At 38.1% G+C, this 17,081-nt stretch overlaps 1 protein-coding gene across 3 annotated transcripts in view; it reads left to right on the plus strand.

Moving 5' to 3' along the window:
* ENTREP2 (endosomal transmembrane epsin interactor 2) overlaps nt 1-17,081 on the plus strand; it is a 475,619-nt gene that overhangs the window by 56,543 nt on the left and 401,995 nt on the right. The window lies entirely within an intron of this gene.

A 17,081-nucleotide genomic window follows, 5' to 3' on the forward strand; every position in this document is an offset into this window, starting at 1 on the left:
TATTCTTTTGCATGTGACTATCCAGTCGTATCAGCGCTGTTTGTTGAAAAGACTATTTTTCCACATTGAATTTTCTTGGTACTCCTGTTGGAAATCAACTGACCATAAATATATAGGTTTAGTTTTGGACTCTTAGTCTTTTCCATTGATCTGTATATCTGCCTTTACGCCAGAACTACACTGTTGATTACTGTAACTTTGTAGTAAGTTTTGAAATCAGAAAATGTAAATCTGCTATTCTGGTGCCTAACATTTCCATATAAATTGTAGGCTCCAATGTTGTCCACTTTTGCAGAAAATCTAGTTGAGATTTTATTGAATTTGTAGATAGGTTTGGGGAATATTGCCCTTTAAACAATATTAATTCCTCTAGTCCAGGAACTTGGGATATCTATTTGTTTATTTCAGTGTTTCAATGATGTTTTATAGTTTTCAGCATAGAAGTCTTATATCTCTTTTGTTAAATTTATTTCTATTTTATTTTTTATGCTGTTGTAAATGGAATTGTTTTTTGAACTTATTTTTGAATTGTTCATGCACATTTACAGAAATATTATCAATTTTTCATATTGATTTTGTATCTTGAAGCCTTGCTGAACTAATTAGCTCTAATAGTATTTTTGTGGATTGCTTAGGATTCTGTATCTAGAAGATCATGTCATCTGCAAGTAGAGTTTTAATTCTTCTTTTTCAATCTGGATGCCTTTTATTTCATTTTCATGCCTCATTTTCCTGGCCAGAACTGCCAATATAATGTTGACTAAAAAGAAGTAAGTGATGAGAGCAGATATCATTGTTTTGTTCTTGATGTTAAGGTGGAAAGCTTTCAGTAAGCTGTATGTTCTTGGTAGATGTTCTTTATCAGGTTGAGGATATTTCTTTTCTTTCTTTTCTTTTATGAGTGGTTTTTCTATTCCTTTCTATTTGAAGTTTGTTTTTTTTTCCAGTCATGAAAGGGTATTGGAGTTTAAAGTTTTTTTTTTAATATTTATTTATTTTTGAGAGAGAGAGAGAAAGGGGGGGATGCAGAGAGAGAGGTAGGCACAGAATCCAAAGCAGGCCCCAGGTTCTGAGCTGTCAGCACAGAGCCTGATGTGGGGCTTGAACTCACAAACCACAAGATCATGACCTGAGCTGAAGTCAGAAGATCAACTGACTGAGCCACCCAGGCACCTCTGGGTGTTGGAGTTTTTAAATGCTTTTACTGTGTCTATTGAGATGATCATATGATTTGCTCCCCCTCTTTTTAATTGATATTTTCTTTTCTAAGTTGTATTTGAGAGAGAGAGAGAGAGCGGGGGGGGGGGGGGAGAGAGAGAGAGAGAAAGAGAGAGAGAGAGAGAGAGAGAGAGAGAGAATGAATCTTAAGCAGGCTCCGTGCTCAGTGTGGAGCCTGATGTGGGATTTGATCCCACAATCCTGGGATCATGACCTGAGCCGAAATCAAGAGTTGGACGCTCAACTGACTGAGCCACCCAGGAACCCTTAACTGATATTTTCTATTATATTGGCTGATTTTTGTATGTGGAATCAACTTTTCATTCCTGGGATAAATTCCACTTGCTCATGCAGTGCAATCCTTTTCATATGTTGCTGGATTTGGTATGCTGATATTTTGTTAAGTGTGTTTTCAGTCTTATTCATAAGGAGTGCTATTCTGTAGTTTTCTTGTGGTATCTTTGTGGATTTTGGTATCAGAGTAATACTACTTTTACAGAGTGAGTTGGAAACCATTCCTTTTCCTTTTTTTTGGAGGCTTGTCAAGGATGGATGTTAATTCCTCTTTAATGTTTAGTTGAAGTCCCCAGTGAAGACATCTGGTCCTGGGGCCTTTATCTCCCTTCTCTTCCCCTTCCCCTTCCCCTTCCCCTTCCCCTTCCCCTTCCCCTTCCCCTTCCCCTTCCCCTTCCCCTTTCCCTTCCCTTCCCCTCCCTTCCCTTCCAAAATGTTTTAGTTATTTATTTTGAGAGGGGGAGATGGGCAGACAGAGAGGGAGAGAGAATACCAAGCAAGCTCCGTGCTGTCAGCACAGAGCCCAAAGTGGGGCCTGTGAGATCATGACTTGAGTCAAAACCAAGAGTCCTACGCTTAATCAACTGAGCTACCCAGGCACCCCTCTTCCTTCCCCCTCCTTCTCCCCTTCCTCCCTCCCTTCCTTCCTCCCTTTCTTCCTTCCTTCCTTCTTTCCTTCCTTCCGAAGCTTTTTGACTACTAATTCAACCTCTTGTCTATTCAAGGTTTCTATTTTTCTTGATAGGAATTTGTCTATTTCATCTATGTTGTTTAACTTGTTGGCATTCAGTTGTTTGTAGTAGTCCCTTGTAATTCTCTCATTTCTGTAATGTTGGTAGTAATATCCTCACTTTCATTCCTGATATTTGTGATTTGAGTCCTCTCTCTCCTTCCCTTTCTCTTTTTCTGCCTTTCCCTGCTCTTCTTCTCTCCCTCCCTCATCCTCTCTGTTAAGTCAGTGTAGCCAAAGGTTTGTCAAGTTTAATTTTTTTAAACTTTTATTTATTTTTGAGAGAGAGAGAGAGAGACAGAGTATGAGTGGGGGAGAGGCAGAGAGAGAGGGAGACAGAGAATCTGAAACAGGCTCCAGGCTCTGAACTGTCAGCACAGCGCCCGGCGCTGGGCTTGAATCCATGGACTGTGAGATCATGACCTGAGCCAAAGTCGGATGCTTAACTGACTGAGCCACCCAGGCACCCCAAGGTTTGTCAACTTTATAACTTGGTCTTTTTAAAGAACCAACTTCTAGTTTTATTGATTTTCTCTATTTTAAAAATTTCTTGATTTTTTAAAATGTTTATTTATTTTTGACAGAGAGAGACAGAGCTTGAGCAGGGGAGGGGCAGAAAGAGAGGGAGATACAGAATCCGAAGCAGGCTCCATGCTCTGAGCTGTCAGCACAGAGCCCGACGCGGGGCTTGAACTCACGAACTGTGAGATCATGACCTGAGCCAAAGTCAGACTCTTAATCAGCTGAACCACCCAGGCCCCCCTCTCTTGTGATTTCTTATGTGACACATTGGTTATTTAGTAGTGGGCTGTTTCATATCCATGTATTTGGAATCTTACAGTTTTCCTTCCATTATTGATTTCTAATTTCTTTTCATTGTGGTCAGAGAACATACTCTATATGGCTTCAGTTGTTTCAGATTTATTGTTTTATGGCCTTGCGTATGATCTACACTGGAGAATGTTCCATGTGCTCTTCAGAATAATACATATTCTGCCGCTGTTGAGTGGAGTGTTGTATAGATGTCTGTTAGGTTCAGTTGGTTTATAGTGTTGTTCAAGTTTTGAATTTCCTTATGGATCTTTTGTCTAGATAGTCTTTCCATTTTGGAAGTGGGTTATTGAACTCTGGAACAATTATTGTTGAGTTGCCTATTTCTGCATTAATTTCTTCCTGCTTTTGTTTCAAGTATTTTGGGGTTCTGTCGTTAGGTGTGCATGTATTTATAATTGTTATATTTTCTAATTAGAGTGATATTTTTATCATTATTAAGTCTTTGTCTCCAGTAATATTTTTTGTCTCAAAGTCTATTTTGTCTGATATTAGTGTAGCCATCCAGCTCTCTTTTGGTTACTGTCTGTATGGTGTATCTTTTTCCATCCTTTTCCTTTCAGTCTGTATGTGTTTGAGTGTAAAGCATTTGCCTTATAGACAGCATATAGTCAGATCATGTTATTTTTAGAAAATCCATTATGTAAATATCTGCCTTTTAAAATTTGAGTAAACACTAAATGTCAATGTTTAATCCATTGATATTTAATATAATTATCAATGAGGTAGGATTTATGTCTGCCATTTTTCTGTTTGTTTTCTGTATGTCTTAATCTTCCTCTATTCATACATTACTGCCTTCTTTTGTGTTAAATACATATATTCCAGTATATCATTTTATTCCCTTGTCTTTTCTTTTACTACATTTTTGAGTTATTGAATAGTGGTTGCCCTGGAGATTAAAATTAATGTATTAATTTATAAGAAATACTTCAGATTAAAACTTAATTACAACAGTATACAAAAACTTTGTTTATATGTATCTCCATTCCTTACCCATCATACAAATTACATTTTTAAACATTATGTTCTTGATCAACACAGATATTTAATTATTTTTTTTTAACATTTATTCATTTTTGAGAGACACAGAGAGACACAAAATCCAAAGCAGGCTCCAGGCTCTGAGCTGTCAGCACAGAGCCTGATGCAGGGCTCAAACTCACAGACTACCAGATCATGACCTAAGCTGAAGTCAGATGCTTACCTGACTGAGTCAGCCAGGCACCCCTTATATAAATGTCTTTTAAATCAGATGTTAGAAGAAAAGAATTTCAAACAAAAAAATACATTTATCATCTTTTGTATTTACCTTCCTGGTGCTCTTTTTTCTTTCATGTGGATTTTAGTTATCTAGTGTTCTTTCATTTCAGCCCAATGGGTTCCTTTCAGTGTATCTTGCAGGGTAAGTTGGCTAGTGATGAATTATCTCAGTTTTAGTTTCCCTGGGAGTGTCTTAATTTCTCCTTCCTGAAGGATAATTTTTGTATATGAAATTCTCAGTTTAGAGTCTTTCTTTCAACACTTTGAATATTTCTTCCCGCTGCCTTCTTTTCTTTCTTTCTTTATTAAATTTTTTTTAATGTTTATTTATTTTTGAGGGAGAGACAGAGTGCGATTGGGGGAGGGCAAAGAGAGAGGGAAACAGAATCCACAGCAGGTCCCAGGCTCTGAGCTGTCAGCACAGAGCCTGACTCAGGGCTTGCACCCATGAAGCATGAGATCATGACCTGAACTGAAGTTGGACGTTTAACTGACTAAGCCACCCAGGCACCCTCCCTTCTGATGACACCTCCCTTCTGAAGCCACCCAGGTACTGCCTTCTGATGACAAATCAATTGTTAGTCTTATAGAGGATCCCTTGTACATGTTGAGTTGCTTCTCTCTTGCTGCTTTCAAGATTCTTCTTGTCTTTCAATAATTTTTTTATGCTTTGTCTAGGTGTACATGTGTTTGAGTTCATCCTAATTGGGGTTTGTTGAACTTCTTTGATGCTACTTCTCATATTTAATGTTTTTCGTGAAAGCTTTCACCATTAGTTATTCAAATATTCTTTCTGTTTCTTTCTGTCTTTTCCTTCTGAGGCTCCCATTATGTGTATCCTGGTATGATTGGTAGGGTCTTACAGATTGCTGAGGCTGAGGCTGTGTTGATTTTTTTTTCATTCTCTTCTGTTCCTCACAGTGCATGATCCATTAACCTTTCTGTAAGTTCACTCATTCTTTCTTCTACCTGCTCAGATCTGTAATTGAACCCCTATGTAAGTGTTTTATTTTAGTTATTATACTTTTTCTAACTACAGAATTTTCATTTCATTTTAGAAATGTAATTTCTATCTCTTTATTGGGTCCTCTATTTGGTGAGACAACATTCTTGGTCTATTTCAGATACTTTATTTGAAGTCTTTTTCTAGTATGTCCAACATCTAGGCTTCCTCAGGGAGTTTCTGTTAATAGCTTTCTTTCCCCTTTATATATGGGCCATATTTTCTTGTTTCCTTGGATGTCTCACAATCTTTTGTTGAAAATTGGACACTTTAAATAATATAATGTGGCCACTCTGCAAATTTGATTATTCCCTTTCCAAGGGTTTATTATTATTGCTATTTGTTGTTGCTTATTTAATGACTCATAAACTAATTCTGTAAAGTTTGTATTTTTTGTTATGTGTGGCTACTTAATTCTCTTCACAGTTAGCTTAGAGATCAACTAATGATCAGACAGAAATTTCTTAAATGCCTAGCATCATTTAGACTTTTGGAAATCTTTACAGAAGGGCTGTGTGTGCCTATGGGGATGTATGTTCAACACTTAGCCAGTTAGTTTATAATTCCACTTTAGCCTTTACTTTCTGCTTGCACAGAGTCTCAGAGTCAGTCCAAAATGAGAGCTTAGGACTTTCTCAGGCCTTTACTGAGCATACGCACAATTCTTGGCATGTTCATAGCATTTTGCATGCTCATGGCCTTTTTTGGATATTCAGAAGTATTTTGGAGCTTTTCAAAGACCCTGTGTATATCTCATATTTCATGGCTTTTTCCTTTAAGCTTTTTGGTCAGCCTGTCTTTTGCCCTTTTGTTATCCATTGCTTCTAGTAGCTGTGATTGTTAATAATTGTTGTCAATTGTTTTCCACAAATATCCCCAGGAAAAAGACTTCATACTGAGCAAACTCTGAGTCACGTCAAGTAAAAAGAAGTCTTCTGAGTGAATTCTTTAAGACAACAACCAGACAGTTCAAATAATGGCAGTTCTCTGGGAATGGGACCTTGAAGGAACTTCAACTGTGTTTTGTCAGGTTGCTGGTATGCATCATAATTGTGGGCTGTTGGTTTTCAAGGCTGTAGCAGAAAATGGGAAGTGGCATGGGACTAGGGCAAACTCAAATGTCATAAGGCTCATTGTTCTTACTCAGATACAGCCATTTTTATTTAATAAACACTCATTAGATTGCTGCAAGCCTTTTATTTCTAGAGTTCTGAAAAAGTTGATTTTTACATTTTTTGGCCAATTTTCTCATTACTTTTATGGCAGAGAGAATTTTCATTGGTCCTTAGTCTGCTTTTTTTTTCTTTTGCTGACATCCCTGTTTTTATTAAAGTTTGAGGGTTCTTTCTATATTCTAAGTACAAATCCTGTATGAAATATGTGCTTTCCAAATATCTTATCCCACTATGTTGCTTGTCTTTTCGTTCTCTCAGCAATGTTTTAGTGTTTTTAAAAAGAGATGTAAAATTTTATGAATTCCAGTTTTTCAATTTTTTTATTTTATAGATAGAGATCATGCTTTTAGTGTTTTGTCTGAGAAATCTTTGTCAGATCCAAGGTCACAAAGCTTTCTCTCTTTGTTTTTTCCCTGCAAATTTTACAGTTTTCAGTTTTATATTTAGGTCTATGATTCATTTGAAATTAACTCTTGTGTGTAGTTTGAGATCTGGATTAAAAGTTATTTATTTTTGGGTGCTGGGTAGTTCCATCGGTTAAGCCTCCAACTTCAGCTCAGGTCATGATCTTGCAGTGTGTGGGTTCAAGCAGCGTGCCAGGCTCTGTGCTAACAGTTCGGAGCCTGGTTCTGTCTCCCTCTCTCTCTGCCCCTCCCCGTCTCACACTCTGTCTCTCTCAAAAATAAATAAACATTAAAAAAATTTTTTTAAATAATAATAATAAAAAAAGACCCATATGAATATCTAGTTTTTCCAGCACCATTTGTTGAAAGGCTGTCCTTTCTTTGTGGAATTGCCTTTGTACATTTCTCAAAAGTTTTTTTTTTTTTTTTTTGTCTATATGTGTAGGGCTATTTCTGCAGTGCTCTGTTGGTCTATTTGTTTATCTTGATGCCAGTACCACACTGCTTGATTAATATGCTAGAAAGAATGTGTGTGTGAGTGTGTCTGTGTGTGTGTCTGTGTGTGTTTTCTGGTAGGAAATGAGGTCTCTGTATCAGAGAAGAAACATTTTATTACTCATAGTGCATCAGTTTCCTTAGGAGAAACATAGTGCATGCCAGTTTTTCACCTGTGGGTACAGTGGCATTGCCCGATAGCAGAGGGACTGTGAATTCAAATAAGATGGTTGGCATGTTTGCCCTTTTTCTCTTCTACAGAGAGAGAACAGACTCTTACTCTGCAATGTAAACAAATTCTTTCTAATAAAGGGCCATTTCCTAGGTTCATTACACTGGAATATAAGCAAATGGCTGTAGGGGAAGTAAATCTCTTTATCTCTCCTGAGCAATACATTTTTGCTACCTTTCAAGGCATTCAAATCACCCTTAAACTGTGTATTCCAGTGCTGCTTGTCCAGCAAGTCCAGACTTTGGAGTAATTCATGGAGAATTCTCTCTCAACATACTGTAACTTTTATATTAAACCTTGAAATCAGGTTATGTTAGTTCTCCAACTTTGATCTTATTTTTCAAAGTTGTCTTGGCCATTCTATGTCCTTTGAATTTTCATGTGAATGTTAGAATGAGTGTTTCAGTTTTACAATGAAGCATGCTGAGATTTTTATTGGAATTGCATTAAATTTATAGATCAGTATTTCTCAACCTTGACACTAGAACTCTTGACATTTTGTGCTGAATAATCCCATGTTATGGGGGCTATTTTCTGAACTGTAGGATACTTAGCATCATCCTTGGCCTTTAACCACTAGGTAGCAGAATTATTCCTTGCTCACAAGTTACAACTAATAATGCTTTTAGACATTGCAAATATCACCTGGGGGAACAAAGTCATCCCTGGTTAAAATATCACTAATATAGATCAATTTGGAGAGAATTGATGTTGTAACAATATTTAGTTTTATGTTCTGTGAGCAAATTATACTTCTCTGTTTATTTAGGTCTTTAATTTTTTCAGCAGTGTTTTTTTAGTTTTTTAGTTTTCAGCGTAGAGGTCTTACACGTCTTTTGTCAGACATACCTTTCTCTATTTCATGGTTTTTTTTCATGTTTAATGCTATTGTAAATGGTATTGTTTAAAATTCAAGTTTCTGATTACTTGTTATTAGTATCTAGAAATTCATTTGCATCTTGGGTATCAATCTTGTATTCTGCAACAGTGGTAAATTCTCTTATTAGTTTTTGTAGGTTGTCACTAAGGCTTTTCAATTTTGTTTTTAATTTCAATGCTATTTCTTAGGTATAAATTGTATGTGGATTACTCCTTTAGTTTTCCAATTGCTTTTTTTCATAGGAAACATGGGAGGTGTTCTGTATAATTGGTGAGTACAACTTAATATAGGGTCAGGTTGCCAAATGTGGAATTCCATTTTTTTTTTTTTTTTTGGTGAATGCTGTAGTATTTTTAAAATTTAAGTATAGTTAAAATACACTATTATATTGATTTCAGGAATATAACATAGTGATTTAATATTTATAAACTTTATAAAATAATCACAGTAAGTCTAGTTACCATCTGTTACCATAACAAAGTTATTATATTAGTTTTTAAAAGTTTTAAAATTAATTAATTGATTATGTAATTTATTTTGGGTGGAGGGGCAGAGAGAGAGGGAGAGAGAGAATCCCAAACAGACTCCATGCTGTCAGCGCAGAGCCTGATGCATGGCTTGATCTTATGACTGTGAGATCATGACCTGAGCCAAAATCAAAAGTCGGATGGATGCTCACCAACTGAACCACCCAGGCGCCCTTAAATATTATTGACTATATCCCTTATTCTGTACTTTATATCCCTGTGACTTACTTATTTTATAACTGGAAGCTTGTATTTCTTAACTTTTTTCACCTGTTTTGCCCATACTGTCACCTCCCTCCTTACCCTCTGGCAGCCACCAGTTTGTTCTCTGTATTTATGAGTGTGTGTTTTGTTTCTGTTTTCTTTTGTTTGTTTTTAGATTCTAAATGTAAATGAAATATTATGGTATTTGTCTTTTTGTGACTTATTGCATTTAGAATAACACCCTCTACGTCCATCCATGTTGTTGAAAATGGCAAGATTTCATACTTTTTATGGGCAAGTAATATTCCATTGTATGTGTATGTCCATTCATATATCAATGGACACTTATGTTATTTTCTTATCTTGCCTATTATAAATAATGCTGTATTATTTGTATTATGTGATAATTTGATATACCTATTCAATTGACCCTTGAACAACATGGGTAACTGTGAAGTTCCACTTTTATGTGGAATTTTTTACGGTACAGTACTACAAATACCTTTTTTCTTCCTTATGACTTTCTTAACATTTTTTTTCCCCTAGCTTACTTTATTGTAAGAATATAGGAAATTATACACTAACATGCAACATATGTGCTAATCAACTGTTAGGCTATCTGTAAGGCTTCCTGTCAATAGCAGACTATTAGTAGTTAAGTTTTTGGGGAGTCAGAGTTACATGCGTGTCTTAACTGCATGGGGGTTGGTGTCCCGACTCTTGTATTGTTCAAGTGTCAACCGTATACTGTAAAATGATTATCACAATTAAATTAACACAACCTTTACCTTATATGGTTACACTTTTTTTTTGTGGTGAGAATGCTCAAGATTTACTCAGCAAATTTCAAGTGTATATACGGTATTATTAACTACAGTTACCATGTTGTACATTATATCTCCAGAACTTATTTATCTTATAACAGAAAGTTTGTACACTTTGACCAACATCTCATTTCTTCCACATTCTAGCTCCTCATAATTACCATTCTCTGTGTTTCTATGAGCAATTTAAAAAAAAAAAAACAGATTCCACATAATATGAGTGATAATGGTGCAATTTTCTTTCTCTGTTTGGCTTATTTCACTTAGATTTCACTTAGTATAATGTCCCACAGGTTTATCTATATTGTTGCCATGACAGTATTTTCTTCTTTTTTATGGTTGAATAATATTGCTCTGTGTGTGTGTGTGTGTCTGCGCGTGTGCACGTGTGCACGCATGCACATGCATGCACACACACACACACACATATTTTCTTTGTCAGTGGACACACAGGTTGTTTCCATATTATGTCTATTGTGATAATGCTGCAATTAACATGGGAGGACAGATACCCCTTTTGAGATACTAATTTTGTTTCCTTTGGATAAGTACCCAGCAGTGGAATTTCTGCATTGTATGGTATGAGATGATAGCTCATTGTGGTTTTGGTTTGAATTTCCCTGATGGTTAGTGATATGCAGCATGTACTTCTTGGCCACTGGTATGTCTTCTTTAGGAAAATGTCTATGCAGCCACTTGCTAATTTTTTATTAGATTATTTGTGGTGGTTTTGTTTTGTTTTGTTTTTGTTTGTTTTGCTATTGAGTTAAGTTTGAGTTCCTTCTATAGTTTAGACACTAATCCCTTACGTGATGTTTTGCAAATGTTTTCTCCCATTCCATGGTTTGCTTTTTCATTTTGTTGTTTCTTTTTTTTTAGAAGCTTTTTAGTTTGATGTAGTTCCACTTATCTGTGTTTGCTTTTCCAGGGCTTTTAGTGTCATTACTAAAAAGTCATTGCTAAGGCGAGTGTCAAGGAGTTTTTTTTCCCATGTTTCCTTCTTGAAACTTTACAGTTTGTCTTATATTTACATCTTTAATCCATTTCAAGTTAATTTGTGTGAGCGTTGTAAGATAAGGTGCCAGTTTCATTATTTTGGTTGTGGATATTCAGTTTTCCTAGCACCATTTATTGAAATGACTGCCCCTTCTCCCTTGTGTGTTCCTGGCACTTTGCCCAAGGTTAGTTGACCATACATATAGTTTGTTTTTGGGTTCTGAAGTTTGTTCTGTTTGTCTGTGTGTCTGTTTTTATGCCTGTACCGTACTGTTTTGATTACTATAGCTTTATAACAGTTTGAAATCAGGAAGTGTTATGTCTCCAGCTTTGTTGTTTTTTGTCAGGATTATTTGGCTATTCAGGGTCTTTTGTGATTCCATACAAATTTTAGGATTGTTTTATCTGTTTTTGTGAATAACGCCATTGGGATTTTGATGTGAATTGCACTGAATTTGTAAATCACTTTGGGCAGTATGGACAATTTAACAATATTAATTCTTCTAATCCACGAACATGGGATATCCTTGAATTTATGTGTGCCTTCTTCAGTTGGCTTTCATCAATGTTAGTTTTCATTGTGCAAAATTTTCACCTCCTGGTTAAATTTACACCTAAGTATTATATTGTTTTTGACGCTATTAAAAATATGATTATTGCCTTAATTTCTTTTTCCCATAATTCATTGTTAGGGTATAGAAACACAACTGATTTTTGTATGCTGATTTTGTATTCTGCAACTTTACTGAATTTGGTTATTAGTTCCAACAGCTTGTTTTTGTGGAATCTTCAAAATTTTTATATGTAAGATCATATCATGTCCAAGCAGATACTGTTACTTCTTCCTTTCTGATACGGATGCCTTTTTTGTCTTTTCATGCCTGATTGCTCTGGCTAGGACTTCCAGTACTGTGCTGAATAAAAGTGGTGAGAGTGGGCACCTTTTTTTGGTTCCTGTATTTGAAGAAGCAGTCACCTCCTGTAGTCTTTACTGACTGACTTTGGACTTTAGTCAGTCCATGTAGCGATTCTGATGCTTTTTCCAACCCTCTATGGGTATGCCTGCTGCATAGTTTTCTGTTTTGCTCATGGAGGGGTAGTTCTTAAGATCGTATGCTTTTTCTCAAGCCCACAAAGCCAGGGCAGGTTCTGAGAGCTGTACAGATCCCCTCATTATTCCAGGCGGAACAAGAAAGAAGTAGTCCTCTCGGGTAGTGTCCTGTACAGCTAGGGAAGCTGGGCAAAGCTCTTCCATGTTTTCACTTTCCCCATGGGAGACATCACAGTTTGAGGGGTCTCTCTTGGCACCGAGCTGTGCTGCCTGTGGGAGGGCTGATGCAGGCAAAGTGAAACTGTTTCCCTTACTGTCTTCATTGTGTCTGTTTTTGGATTTTTTTGCTTCAACACTGTGTTGAAACTTCTCTGTTGGACTCCCACAGAGATACTTTCATCCATGGGTGGTGGTCAAAATTGATATTCTGTAGGAGATGACAGTAGAAAACTGTTTTACCATCTTGCTGGCATCACTCCACCATTGCTTCTTTTAAAGATATTAATTTTTATTTATTCACATGACACAATTATATTTATTGATACTCTTCAAGTTATACTTTAGCTGTTTAAGTTACCTTAAAGAGAACTTTCTTATCTAATGAGTGTGAGAGTAGATGTATGTGAGACAAAGAGACAGATAGACAGAAAGAGGGAAGTGTATATTAGAATACCAAAGAATTTGGTGCTCCAAATAAATATACAGGCTTGGTTCTCTGATATCGTAAGGCAAATTTGTAAGGCACAGCTCAGAAAGCATTTCAGGCAGTATCTGGAGTACTTACTGGTGGAGAGATATTTTATTTGATAAAATAAATGTCTGCTTTTGTATCACAGTGGTGCACATATTTCTTTGGAACATAGTTAAGCAGTTCATCCCCAAACACCTTTTATCTATATATGTTGTCCTCCTATTCTGTGACCTCTCCTCTTTTTTCTCACTGTACTAGACTTTGTCAAGTGGTGTTCTTTTATGTTTTTGCATTCTGATAGAATTTCCGAAGCTTTCCCCTGTATCACTAGTTTGGTTTTCCAGGGTATAAGTTCTGATCTTTACTTCCTTCAGTATGAACTCTTCTTCTGTGCTTATATTTTTAGTCTCTGTGGCATTCCTTCTTGCTTCAAGCGCATTGCTTTTCATCCTGTCCCTTCCGAGCACAGTCTGCTCTCTCCTGGGCTCCGTGCCCTTGGCTCACGGAGGCTCTGTCTGCCTGCAGTCCACCCAGGATGCAATCTTCAAAAGACGTTTCTGATCCTACACATCATTTTTACAGATATGCTCTCCCTCTTAATGTCTACAGTCTCCCCCTTTTCCCTGTTTCTATGGGAGGCACTTTGATTGGCACTTTTTTACTTATCCTTTTCAAAATATTACATGGGCATTTTATTTAGAATAATTTTGTTGTGAAAAATAACAAATACAATACAAACATTCACGCAATACACATTGGTGTAAAAAAAATAAAGGAGAAAGCCACACACAAAATGCCACCTCCAACAAATAGCCCATCAATGTGCCATCTGGCGAACAGCATTTCAGGCATCCCTCTGTTTATGGATATAAATAGAGAATATGTGTATATACATTTACTGTAAGGATGAGCACTGAAATTTAAATTTATTTTTGTTATAATTTAACAAGAAGCTGAATATAAATATGCTTCACAGTCCAGTGGAAAATGTTATGAAAAATTTTAAGTGGTTGGAGTCATTTTTTTCAAGAACTAGAAGTTCCAAGTTTATGGTGTCTCTTGACTGCCTGTTTAAGTGCAGAGGAAATTAGCAGACACATACTTAATTTCACAGAACAGTATAGGATGGGGGTTAATACTTGGTACTCAGACAGTGTGGGTTCACATCCCAGCTCTGCCACTTGACCTTGGGCAAATCATGGAGCCTCACTATGATTTAGTTTCCTTTGTTGGTATGATAGAACTAAGAACAGTATCATTCTCACAGGGTTGTCATGAACATTAAGTGAGTTATTATCATAATTTATAATTTATGGCACTTAGGGCAGTGTCTGGCACATTAATATCATTATTTCCCCTCTCTGATTTTTCTTTAGTTAGAGTGGTAAGTTCCTAGGGCAGGGTTAGTAGCATTTGTATTCTCTCCTTCCCACTTCCTTCAATATTTCACCTTTGTCCCATACTCAGGTACATTTGGTGCACACCACAGCCCGGCATCTTAGCCTCTATTCCTTCTAAGCTCCTTTCTTCACTGAGGGCAGGCCTAACATCCTCATTTTGGCCAGCTCATGTGTGGCCAGATTTCGTTGTCCGCTAGTTTTTTTTTTTTAATGTTTTATTTATTTTTGAGAGAGCACAAACCAAGGAAGGGTAGAGAGAGGGGGACAGAGGAACTGAGGCAGGCTCTGTGCTGACAGCAGTGAGCCCAGTGTAGGGCTTGAACTCATGAACTCTGAGATCATGACCTGAGCCGAAGTTGGAAGTTCAACCAACTGAGCCACCCAGGCGCCCTTGTGTTTTGCTTTTATAGAATGGTTCATAATTACTTTGTCCGTTAAATTCTTTTTTTTTTTTTTTTCCCTAAAGTGATCTCTGCACCCAACATGGGGCTTTAATTCACAACCCTGAGATCAGGAGTTGCAGGCTGTACTGACTGGGCCAGCCTGGTGCCCCATCCCTTAAATTCTTGAAGATAATTCGTTCTTCACTTGAAGGAAAACCTACCTAGGAATAAGTTTCTTTCACTAAAGACAACATGGTCCAGCCAACCCCCTGAGAGACACCCTCCCTGGTGCCGCCCTCCGTGGGATCTACTTATTCTTCCTAGAGATTCATATGTTGGTCTCTTCTGTTATGATGTAAAAAAATTTTTTTTAATGTTTATTTATTTATTTTGAGAGAAGGAGAGAGAGATAGAGAGAGAGAGAGAGAGAGAGAGAGAGAAAATGAACAGGGGAGGGGCAGAGAGAGGGAGAGAGAGAGAATCCCAAGCAGGCTCTGCAGTGTTAGCACAGAGCCCAATGTGGGACTTGATCTCACAAACCGTGAGATCATGACCTGAGCCGAAATCAAGAGTTGGACACTAAACCAATTGAGCCACCCAGATGCCCTTGTTATGATGAAAAATTTAACGCACCCAGAAAAGTATAGAAAAAACAAATATAATGTACACTTGTGTCATAACAGCTACGTATAACAAATAATAACTTTTCGCCATAATTGCTTCATCACTTTTTAAATGAAATAAGTTGCTATGTACAATTGAAACTCTTGGTACCCATCCCCTAGCGCCCCACCCCCACGGCATCCTTTTCACTCCCTTTTTGGCAGTTCATCACCGTCTTGCAGTTGGTGTGTGTTCTTCCCGCCCACACTTTTATACTTTCTATTATACACGTGTCTATAATCAACACAGAACACTGTTTGGTGTATTTTAAAATTCACATAAATGGTATTGTGTTGTCACTTGTCAGTGCTGTCTTCTATTAGTCAGTGCTGTGTTTTCTATACTTACCCATGTTGATATGTGTAGACCTTGTTGTTTACTTTAGTTGCATACGTAATGTTTCATTGCATGAATGGAAACCTCAAGAGTTTTCCACTTTTTAGTATTACAAGTGGGCAATTCAGCTACTATTCGTATCTGACTGTGTGTGCTTTTGTGTGACTATTTCCTTGGGAAACTGGGTTTCAAACTTGCCTGCACATTTGGAGTCCTTTGGAGAGTTCAAAAAAAATGCTCGTGTCTAGATCGCACCCCAGGTATTGTGATTTAATTGGTCTGAGAGGTAGCCTGGGCATTAGCATTTAAAAATCTCTCCAGGAAAATTCTCACAATGTAGCAGTGTTTGAGAACCTCTGCTTTAGACACTGCTGTCCAGTATAGGAGCCACAGATCATGTGTGACTATTCCAATTTAAGTTAGTTAAGATGAACTATATTGAAAATACAGTTTATCACTTGCAGCTTTCAAGTGCCTACTAGCCCCAAGTGGCTAGTGGCTAGCGCATCGGACAGCCCAGATGTAGGGCATTCCCACTGTTGCACAAAGTTTTGTGGGAGCACTGCTCTAGGGTGCATACCTAGTCAGGCACTTGGGGCCAGGGGACACCTGCGTGCTAGCTGTGGATGTGCTGCTTTTTAAAGCAGCTGTCTTTGTTTTTTACTGCTGCTACCACACACCACTACATGTTTAGTTCTAGGAACCTGACCTACCTGCGATGTATCGATGTATCGTCTCCCTCTTCTCTGTGCTGTGTGGATACTTTTGTGCTTCCATTCCTTGCTGGTTCTTTTCTTTTGAATGGACCAGTTCCTTGCTGAGTGACCTGGGCCTGTGCTGGGAAGGTGAGAGGCAGAGCGCTGGGGTGGGCATGGCTTCCATTGAGTGTGGTGTCAGGATCTGCCTCGCCATCATGTGATCCCTGAGATCCCTGTCTCTGAGCTCCACTGTCTTGGGCTTTAGTCCTTCTCCACCTCCAACTCTGCACCCCCACCTGGGCCAGAGTCTTGGCTCAGAGCTGGGTTTCAGGTGATGGCTGACACCCTCTGACCTCCTCCTGCTCCCTGCTCTGCTGGACTGAACTGACATCCGGGTCTCTCCCACCCCCAGCCCTGTGCTGCCACCACTCCCCACCCCATCCCCCCAAGGGCCTGATGGCATTTCGAGAAGAGGGTATACGTGTGTCCCAGCATCTCCCCATGTTTGGCAGGGATACTGCCTCCCGTGCTTTGGGCCTGATCATAGCTTCGTTTCCTGACCCTGCACTTCTCTGCATTTCACTCTTTTCTTTCGGGTGGAGTTTGGGACTGGGAGTCGGGTACAAGTACCCCACCATTACCATCTTTGTTGCTCGAGTGCTCTCTCTTTGGACCAGGAGCAAGCTCAGGCTAGACTAGGGACTTCTCAGTCAGCAGGACTGGAAAGGGCTCACATGGGCCATGGCAGTGCCATCTCAGCATTGGGTAGTGGGGGGGGGGGTG

This window comes from Panthera onca, chromosome B3, assembly GCF_046562875.1.
Source record: "Panthera onca isolate mPanOnc1 chromosome B3, mPanOnc1 haplotype 2, whole genome shotgun sequence".
In the NCBI taxonomy this organism is placed as follows: Eukaryota; Metazoa; Chordata; class Mammalia; order Carnivora; family Felidae; genus Panthera; species Panthera onca.